The sequence below is a fragment of the Dasypus novemcinctus genome, chromosome 24 (genome assembly GCF_030445035.2).
Source record: "Dasypus novemcinctus isolate mDasNov1 chromosome 24, mDasNov1.1.hap2, whole genome shotgun sequence".
In the NCBI taxonomy this organism is placed as follows: Eukaryota; Metazoa; Chordata; class Mammalia; order Cingulata; family Dasypodidae; genus Dasypus; species Dasypus novemcinctus.
In genome coordinates this window covers 3,740,601-3,751,293 of record NC_080696.1, presented here as the reverse complement: position 1 = coordinate 3,751,293, position 10,693 = coordinate 3,740,601, and positions in this window count along the sequence as shown.

The window sequence follows — 10,693 nt, the reverse complement described above, 5'->3', positions numbered from 1 at the left end:
GAGCTGGCCCTCTTGGGTGTTCTGGTTGGTGTGGTTGTCGTCTGCACAGTTTCCCGTGTATCTCTGTCCCTCATCCAAGCACAAACTGCCATCTCCTAGTGCTTATCTCGAGGAACTTCTGGGATCCCACCGCCCTCCCTGTCTCTCACAGGTGCCCTCAGGCTTCCAGCGTGACTTCCACGGGACTCTTGGTTCCTGTGTAGCTGGGGACCCATTCTTCTTCTCTCTGGGTGCTTGTAGAGTTGTGCTCAGTGTCGGGGTGCTTGTGGGCTTGTGCCCAGTGCTCTGAAACGCCACAATGATGTGCCTTGACGCTGGCCTCTTTTCATCCAACCTGTTACCAACCCTGGGCCCTTCAGTCTCGAAGCGCACGTCCTTTTGGAGAATTTATTTTTTTCAAAGCAGTCTAACTGGTTAGAACTTTTTCATTCTCTTTCAAGTCCCCCTAGTAGTGGTGGGGACATGGGACTTGGGAAAACAGAGTGGAGGGAACAAAGTGAGTTTTGTAGCCTGTCACCGCTTGACTTCTCTTTCGCGTCTCCTCCAGGGTCACCCTGTAATCAGATCTGCTCCCCAGGGCTTTCTGGCTGCTGGAGGGTGTTTCTCGGTGCCCTAGATTGGCCCTGGCTGGGTGGAGCTCCTTGCGACAGGTGCGGGAAGATCTGGGTCAGAGGGAGTGTGGCTTTTTGCTGGAGGAGAAGGAGCCGCAGGAGGCCGGGACCCTGGACAAGGCCTTCAGGGCTGCAGCAGGAACTTTCTAGAGTGTGAAGTCAAGGCGCCGGCGTGCCCGGGAAGCGCGACCGCTGCCCCGCAGGGCTCAGCCTCCCCTCTCTACCCGCTCCACCTCTGGGAAGTCGCCCAGAGAAGGCGCGGCTTTTCTTCATTACCCGGGAGTGGGAGATTAGAACCAGGACCCCAGCCTTCGGTCGAGCCCGCCCCTGTTCCTGAGACGGGACCAGACTCCTTGGGGTAAACCTGAGAAGAGGCCCTGGCTGGTGAGAGCGAGCACAAAAGGAGACGAGTGAGGAAAAGTGGAGGAAGCTGCTGCCGCACCCGGAGGAACGGGTGCAGATAGACGCGTCCTGGCCGCGGCAGTTAGAGGGGCGCGCAGGTGCGCCGGGGACGCCGGGCTGCCCTCAGGTGGGGCTCAGGGTTCAGGGGAGAGGGCAGCAGGACAACTAAACGTGAGAGCCGGAAACTGTCATGACGTGGGTTTTTTAAATAAGAAAATACAAGTTACTAGAACTGATGCAGAAGAACGTGGAGAACCTGAATAGACTAAGTGAACTTCGAGGAGAGTGAAAGGTTGTCCCGCGTCTTAGTACCCCCGATTTCCAGGCCCACCCCCAGTGATGGCAGTACTTGGGCTTCAGGGGGTGGGGGACAGGGGACAGGAGCAAGTAGAAGCTTCTGACCCACTTGCTTCCTTCTACACCTCCTCTTACCTGAACCCAGAGACCTTTAGTTAGTCTAGAGAAGTACTTAACCAAACCGAGATGAAGGGGCAGTTTTCTTTCCTTTCCAGTTGTCAGTGGATTAACGTGTTCGTTCCACACACTGTTCAGGGACACGCGCCAGCCAGTCGTGCACTTGGATGTTGCGGCAACGTCACATCGCTGTGCCTCTGCTAAACGCTTGTTCTCTGTCTCTGTGCTGAGCGCCTCACATCCAGCAGGAAGCAGCCCGTGGGCCGCTGTGGGCTGGGCTCCTTGAGCGGGAACGTCGCACAGAGGCTGGCTGTCGCCTCATCTGCTCTTCCAGGTTTATTTATACCCCGACAAAGGCTTCAGAAACTGAGAATTCCAAGAACATGACTTCCTTTTCCTGCAGTCTGCTGTGTCATCGCTTCCCTGAGTCAGCAGGCACAGAGTATTCTAGCTGCCACCAAGCCGGAGAGGAGCGGTCAGGGGTCGCGGAAAGTAGTGGCCGTGAGCAGGCAACACAGCAAGTTCCACTCCTGCTGTAGAAATGAGACGTATAGCATCGGTTAAAAAGAGAGAGTCGGTGAGAACAAGGAGAGAAAAACTAGTTAGGTCTGTAAATAAATTGATTGCAATCTGCAAAAACCAGGAGAATTTAATGAAAAGCACAAGCACTAATGAGAGGCTTCAGTTGGGGGCGGGGGGTGTTGGTTACAAGGAATCCCCAAATCAAGAGCTCCTCTGTTATGCTAGAACAACACTTAAAATACACAATGAAGTAAGGGTCTCATTCACTATAAGTATAAAATGAAATATCTAGGGATCAAATAACAGGAAGCTACTATTGTATTTGAAGAAAATTATAAAGCCTTACAGGGATACTTAGAAGACTATTAAATCATAAGTCTCAATATTATAAAGTGACATAAATTCATCTACAAATACAATTCCATTTGAATCAAAATCACAGGAAAAACAACAACAAAAAGAATAAAGACAAAAATCAAACCCAACAAAGAACAAAAAAGTCACATAGGAAGAGTAAGGGAGACTTGAAAGTGATTATCACATCTGTTATATCTATAATAACCAGAAAAAATCTTAAAGGAGAATGATGAAGGAGCACTTACCCTGCTTGATATTAAGTGAGATTATAAAGCTACAGAAATTAAAACAGTAATTCTGCACAGGCATCAAAAGGCAAATCAGTGGAACAGAAAGACTACATTAAAAGAGGGCCAAATATTATACCAATAAATTACAGGACGTGATAAATTGGCAACTAAGATCAGTGGGGAAAAGGTGAGGCAATGGTGGTAGACTCCCTGATTGGGAAATGTGTCCAGGCCTGTCCTTGCTGGCCCCTCGAGGCTGGTGTGGCCATGGCTTTGCCTCGGCTGATGAAATGTGAGTCCAAGTGATTGTGTCACTTCTGGGAAGGAGCTGACGGATGCTGCTCGGGTCGACCCGTATGAAAAACCCACCTTGCTGGGTTCAGCCCCCGGGTTTGGGAGTTTTGTTACCCGGCAGAACCCAGCCTCTGCTGACTGGCAGGTGCTCCATCTCACTCTTCACACCTGCCAGGGAAAGTCCGTTCACACCCGCAGATTAGGAGCGGGCATTGCCACCTCGCCCCGGGGAGCTGTGTCCTCACGGGAGTTAGGGAGAAGGCCCTGCTTACCCCGAGGACAGTGCCGTGCGCCGCTCCAGCTCCATAATCTGGGGGACCCAGTGCACAGGGAAGACATGGGGCCCCTTGGCCAAAACCCACCAGGAATTTCACGATGGCGCCAGCCAAGCATTAAACCAGGCCCGGGGCAAAGGGCGTGACCACCCCAGTGGCCCCGCTGAGGCTGGCCCGCTGCGCAGGGCCCACGCGCCTGCACGCCCCAGGGCCGCGCCCTCACTGCTCTGACCCGGGGACGCCCCCGCCGGCCTGCAGCTTGCTGGCCAGGGCTCCACTCGGGCCGCCTCGCCCTCGGCTGGGCTGTTCTCCTCGGCGCCACCACGACGGGGCGCACTAGACCGCCTGCTCCTTTGTCCTCCGTGTCGCTCCCACTAGGATGTCATCTACGGGCAGGGCTCGTCCCTGGTGCCCTCGACACCCGGGGGCCGGTGCCCGGTCAGTGCTTGCTGGAAGGACGAGCACCGCCGGGGAGGGCTGTTGTCCCTCTCCCACCCGGGCTGCGTCCGGCCCGCCGGCCGCCGCCTGGCTGTCGCCCCTCCGTGTCATCCCTCGGGGCTGGAACGGAGCCTCTGCCTCCAGGCACTGCCTGACCTGCTGGCGCTGGTCAGACGTGCAGGCGCCAGCATCAGGCTGCCTGGGGCAAAGGTCCCTGCAAGTCACCCCATGGCTGGAGCCCTGGGCTCCAAGCACCCTAAAGTGGTCTCACTGGGGGCCTTTCCGGAAGAGCCCGGGAATCGGCTCATGGCAGTGCAAAGAGCGGGACTGGCGGGGGCCGCTGGAGCAAGCCAGGCCCCCCGGGCTCCTGGGACCCGGCCCCCGAGGCTGTCGCTTGTCGCCCGCCCCCGGGGCAGGCAGCACCAGGGTGGGCCCTTACTCCCTCCGCGCCCCCGGGAGACTCTGCCTTCCTGGCACCCAGCACCAGCCTCTCGGCCCCGTCTGTCTGCCAGGGCGGGGGGTCCCTGCGGCCCGGAGAGCCAGCTGCTGGCCGTCCACGAAGCCACGGTGCGGGCAGGTGCCCCACGGGGTGCCAAGAGCGGGGCGCAGGATGGCGGGTGCAGTGGGGACAGCGGGTGCGGGACGGCGGGGTGCAGTGGGGACAGCAGGCGCGGGACGGCGGGGTGCAGTGGGGACAGCGGACGCAGGGCGGCAGGGTGCAGTGGGGACAGCAGGCGCGGGACGGCGGGGTGCAGTAGGGACAGCGGGCGCAGGGCGGCGGGGTGCAGTGGGGACAGCGGGCACAGGGCAGCGGGGTGCGGGCACAGGGGGTGGTGACCGCCCGGCCCTAGCGGTTTGTGTCACTGCGGGGCCAGGCCTAAGGGCCCCGGGTGCGGAAGGCGCTGCGGAGGCTGCGGAGGCTGCGGGGTGCGGTCCAGGCGGCCCGGGGTCCAGCCAGCGCGGGGTGGGGCAGGAGGGGCACTCAGAGCCGCGCCCGCCTCCCCCTGCGGGGTGGGGACCCGGGGCGCTGTCGCCCAGCAGGGGCAGGCGCGGCCCGGCAGGGGACAGGGACATCACACGCCTGGCCCACCCGCCCCACGCACGGCCCACCCGCCCCACGCACACTCTTCTCTCAACCAGCGCCCAGAACCTTCTTGCTTCAGGGAAGAAACGAGCGCCTGGGGGGCTGGGAGGCCTGCAGCCGCCCTCAGCTGGCCGCCCACCCAGCCGGCCTCCCCGGGACCCCCGCGGTGCGGCCTGCTGCCGGGCCGGGGCCACCAGGGGCCAGGCTGCCGCCTTCTGGGGCTGTTTCCCAGCGGTGCTCCTGTCGCCCTAGCAGTGCTCCCCAGTGCTCCCCCAGGACCCCAGTGCTCCCCCAGGTCCCCCTGGAGCCCTCTGGCCGTGGGTGCCCGGCGCCGCCCTCGGGCTGCGGCTCCCGCACCTGCGACTCGGGGCCTTGGGGCCCTGCTCTCCCGCCTGAGCCCGGGCCAGGCCGCAGGGCGCTTCTGCCAGCTTCCGCCCGCCCTGCTGTCCCGGGAGCCCGTCCTCCACAGCCGCGTCCCTCTGAGTCCTCCTTTCCGGGCGGCCGCGAGGAGTTCGTCGACCACACCTGCTCCAGGGCAACCGAGAAGAAAAACAGTAAGAGCCCGCCAGGGCGTTTGCACAGGGGGGACCAAAAGCCTTCCGCGCAGACGCTCGGCGGGGCCTCCCCGCCCTGGCTAAGTGCGCGTGCTCACCCCTCGGCGAGTGCAGCCACCGTGGCGGAAGAGGGCCACCTGCCACCTGCCACCTGCCACCTGCCACCGCCCGCAGCGCTCCTGGAGCAGGAGGCGGAGAGCGGGGCGCTGGGCGGGCCCCCCGTGCTTACCATTGCCTACTAATTAAACTGCTTCAGAAAATTCTGTGTTTGGGCTCTGAGCACTGCGCCTTTCCTGTTAGCTGCGCTTCTCTCCCGCGGTGGGTGCGGGCTGAAGCCCCCACCCTTGAAACGGCTCTGTGTCTCCCTTCCAGGCAGTCCTGACAAGAAGCACAGCGGGTGCAGGAGGCCGGTCAGAGGGAGGCGCTGACGGAGGCGCTGGCGAGTGAGCCCGCCGTCGGTTCACAGAGCCCGAGGCGTGAAGGCACGCGGCCCCGCACCTTCAAGGCTAGTCCCTCCCAGCAGACCCCGCTGCAGGCCTCCCAGGGCAGCTTTTCAAATCTCTTTACTGGAGGAAAATACAAAAGAGGGGGTAGCTGAAGATGACTGCGCACTATTCGGCGAAACATGAGTATGGAATGGGTTCCAGATGCTTCTGTGCAATGACTGCTTTCCCAGGCTGCGTGCTGGCGTACTGGAAGTGTGTTGAGGTGTAAAACTTAAAAAACATTTTTGGGAGAAATAAAGCAAAATACAGAAAAAAGTTAATTATTGGCGCTAGGTAGAGATTATATAGTAATATATATATATATATTTTAGTTTTTCTCTAACTTTGAATTTTTTCATGATTAAAAGTTGGGAAAAACTTTTAAAGGAAAGAAATGAATACACAGGCAGTGGCACAGACTTTTTGTGCCAACTCAATTTCTAGTCTCCCATTCTTCCTTCCTATAAATGCTTTGATGGAGGGGGAGAGGGCTGGTTTAAAAATAAACAAAACATTTCCCAGCCTCCCTTGTAAATAGGTATTACCATGTGACTAAATCTAGCCAATGGGATGTAGATGTGGGAAAGCAACTTGGAAGGGAATGGTCAGCTGCAGGTCCTCTGGCCTGGAACCCAGGCGTGATGGCTGGAGCTGCAGTGTGGACCTTGCAACCACGAGGAGATCTAGATGATGGGTGGCGGAATCTGATGGTTGTCAACTGTGCTGCTCACAGCCCTGATGGACAGTGGGCAGCTTCCCTCTCCAAACACCCTGGGGCTTTCTCCAGCAAGGTGAAACTTGCTAAGTCCAAGACAGTGACCCCTGGGCATGCTGGGACTTTAGCACCCTCAGGGTGCCCTCAGCTCCTGAGTGCCAGGGGTCAGTGGCTAGATGCCGCGCTCTTGGCTCCTGCCAGGCTGTTCTGAAGCAGCCCCCACACGCTCCCCGGAGCACCCATGGTCCCCAGCCCCCATTGGCTCCTCCTCACACCCTCCCGTGGCGTTCCTTCCTTCCCTGCCTCAGTTCATCTTTCTTTCTGGAACCACTTCCAAACAAACCAATGTACCCAGAATCTGCTTTTGTAGGAAACTAACTACACAGGCCGGAAGGTAGCTTCACCCCGACGCCAGTGGGAGGCCCTAGAAGCTGTACAAATGCTCGGGTTTTTGTGCGATCTATGTATCTTTAAAAAAAAAGGCAATAAAAATAGATAAATTTAAGAACAAAACAAAAAACCCCGCACGGGTAAGGGTCAGCGGGGGCGAGTCTGCGAGCCGGGGGGTGGTAGCTGGACCCGTGGCCGCCGCCCCCAGAGCTCAGGGCGTGAGCCGCGGGAATCACGGCGGGGAAATGCCTCAGAGAGGTTCCTGGGTCTGTTTGGGGTTTTACGTTTTGTTTTTGGGGAAGTGCTCCGTTCTCCCTGCTTCCCGGGCCTTTTGCGGGATGTTCTGGAAATCCGGAGGACAAAGAGGCACTTCAGGCCGGTCAGCGGGGGCCGCGGCGTCCTGCGGGGAAGTGACTCAGCCCGATGGCCAGCCCGGGCAGGCGCGGGGCCAGGTGGCAGCGTGCGTCACCCGCGGCCTCCTGGCAGTGGGACTGACCGTGGCCGGCAAGGCCGTGCCGTCCTGCGCGACAGGGACATGTGGGCGGCCCAGAGCTGGGGGGCTGCGGGGAAGCCGAGGCGGGGCGTCTGGGTCCCCGTCCCCCCGCAGCCCCTCGGCGCTGCCCACCCGTCCTCCCAGGGGGAGGCTCTCCAGGGCAGCCCGGCATCGTGGTGCCGCCTCCTTCTGGCCCGGGGCCAGCCTGCCCGGCGGGGGCGTGACCCCAGCCCCACGCAACCCGTGAGTCACAGCCGTGTGGCTCAGCGGGCGCTGGTCACTTCCTGTCCTTGAGCGTCCCCAGAGCCCAGTTAATCAGGGCCTCGCTTCGACCCGCTCATTCTGGAAGCACCCCCGTGGGCGTCCCCTGGCCCAGCGGGGTGGACGAGAGGCGTGCGCAGTTGCGCAGCAGACCCTGCACCAGGGCCACACGCTGCCCCTCCCCGGCCACCAGTCCCTAGGGTCAGCAGAGCCCCCTGCTGCCATGGCAACCAGTGCTGTCGGTGCAGCCACCGGCTGGGAGGCGGTCATGACGCCGTGGCCACAGAGTTCTCCGTTCTTGTGGCCCTGCCCTGGCACGTCCCCCAGCCAGCGCCGGCCACAGCCCCTGCCCAGGTGTGCTGTTTCTGCAGTGGCGGGTCCCGCGACGCCAGGAGGTGATTCCCAGTCGTGGGCCCAAACCTGCTCGCCTCTGATTCTTTCATCTTTTCATATGTTTATTGGACTTCAGAATTTCATTCACTAAAACTCTACCTTTTTGTCTAAATTTTTAGACTTATTACTGCAAAGGTGTGTGTAGGACTTTTCAGGTGTTCAAATACCTGCACTTTGGTCCTCACTAAAAACGTCATTCCTTTTTTCTTCTTTTTTCTTTGGTCGCACTTTTCAAAACTGTCCATTTTATTATTGTTTTTCCGTGCATTAGCATTTGGCTTCAGTGACCACATTTGTTATGATTGGGTTTCATTTGCTTTTTTTTTTTTAAATACATGATTTTATTTATTTTTTATCCCCCCCCCAGGTTTCCCCTGTTTGTTTGCTCATTGTTATCTTTGCTCATTGTTTCCCCTCGTTTGTTTGCTAATTGTTGTCTTTGCTCATTGTTTTCACTCGTTTGTTTTTTCCTGAAGAGGCACCTGGAACCACACCTGGGACCTCCATGTGGGAGGCAGGCGCTCGACTGCTTGAGACACATCGCTCCCTGCTTGTTTGTTTATGCTCGTTGTCTGCTTGTTATGTGTTCATTGTTTTTGCTCGTTGTCTGCTCATTGTTTGTCTTCCTTAGGAGGCACTGGGACCTCCCATGAGATAGGCAAGTGCCCAACTGGTTGAGCCACATCCACTTCCCTATTATTAATTTTTTTGTATTAATTTTTGATTCTGTTATTTTGTGGTCAGAGCATACAGCCTATCTGATTTTTCACTTCCGTGTAACTTTTATCCACCTGTCTCTGGTCAGCTCTCTGGCCTCTTTGAAGAAATTTTGGCTCCTCTTTCACAGAACGCTCCTTTAACTACCTGACCGCAGGTGCGTAGCTCCAGAGCTGGCGATGGCCTTCTGCCCAGCTGTGCCAGTCAGTCACTGGCGTGAGCAGGGGGACGCTGGTCGGCCGAGAACAGCTCTGGAGAGGCGGCGGCTGTGCGTCGCTAGCAGCCAACATTTACAGCAGCTGGGGAGGGGCGCCGGGCGGGAAACAGGGTCTGACCAGCACCAGCCGATCCGCTACATCCTCATTTAGGTCCACCAACCATTTCTCCCACCGCCGTCCCACACGGCTCGCCCTCCGGAGGTGCCAGCGCTAGCGAGGCGCCCGGCGAACGCCCTGGCTGAGGGCAGGTGAGCTTTAGTCTGTCATTTCTAGGAGGTTCTGGGGCCTGAACCCGGGGCCGCGTACGTGTGGAGCAGGCGCTCAGCGCCGGGCCCCCCGGGTAGCCGCAGAACGTCCCCCCGGGCCTCCCGCCCCTTCCAGCAGCGTAGGCAGCTCAGCGGAGAGGGGCAGCCAGGCCAGGGGCCCCGGTCTTTGCTGGCACGAGCGCGCCCACCGGCGGGGGCTTGTGGGCACGAGCCTCCTCTGCTGCCCGGTGCTGACCACGCGGAGACCGTCCGTCCTGCTCGCCCTGCGAAGAGCTCTGGCCGTGTCCACGCTGCCCGCGGCAGGCCAGGCCAGGGTGAGGGCCAGCGCGGGGGGCGCCCTCAGTCAGGGCCGTCCTGAGGGCTGAGGTTCCCCCAGCCCGGCTGTCCTGCGGGCTGGTGCTGCTGGTGCCGTCCCACTTCCACGGGACAGCGGCGGTTCTCCACCTCCGCCTTGGCCCAGCCCGTTAATGCGTCTCCAGCAGCGAACCCCACGTCCAGGACGTGTGTCAGGTGGGGCTTGGCAGGTTCCAGGAAAACGTGGCTTTTTCTCAGGAAGGGTTGAGGAGCCTTTGGAGGATTCTAAACAGCAGAGAGAGAGCATCTGGCACTTCTTTAAGGGCCACTCCAGCCACTGGGTGGAGAACGAGCTGTAGGAAACAAGAGCAGAGGGGCTCCCGGGAAACTACCGCGCGGGAGGGCAGGGGCAGCGGGATCAGCCGGTGGCCGGAAGCGGCAAGAAGGACTCGGAGGCGGAATCTGCTCTGAAGGTAGAGCTGAGAGGACCTGCTGACGTGGAAGTGGGTGAGAGGAGGAGAAGAGCTTGAGCGGCCCCCAGAGCCTGCGGAGCGGGGTCTGATCGTGCGGTGGAGACCTACAGATCCCCCACCTTCAGCCTTCAGACTTACCACAGGGCAAGGATTACTCAGAAGATTGTTTTAAAATGCAGATTCCCAGGTGCTACCCTGAACCTACTGAGTCAGAATCTCCCGGGCAGGGCCTGGGAAGCTTTCTAACGAGTTTCTCAGGATTTTTTAAAAAGATTTATTTTATTTTCTTTATTTATCCCCCGCCTCCCCCAGACGGTTCTCTCGTCTGTCTGCTCCTTGTCTGCTCGCCTTCTCCAGGAACTGAACCCAGGACCTCCCACATGGGAGGCGAGTGCCCAACAGCCTGAGCCGGTCCGTGCCCCACGGGCTGCAGCGTCTGCTGGCTTGTGGCATCTGCTCGTCGTCTTTTAGGAGGCACTGGGACCCGAACCCAGGACCTCCCTCTGGTAGGCGGGCGCCCAAGGGGCTGAGCCACATCCGCTTCCACATCCCAGGGTTTTTGTAATCAGGTCCACATGGGAAATGCTGAGCTTTCGGCTTCATCCGTGGGAAGATGAGGCGCTCTCTAGGTGACTTCACTTCCTTACGCCGCAGGTCCCTCGTCCTCCTGCGCAGCCGAGAGCAAGCCCGCCCCCCACAGCCTTGAGGATGGACTCGAGCCCCTCCCATGGGTTTTGGACCCCCAAACCCACCTGACCTGGTCTTCTGCCTGGAAATGATTTTCTCCTCTGCCAGAGGAAGGACAGA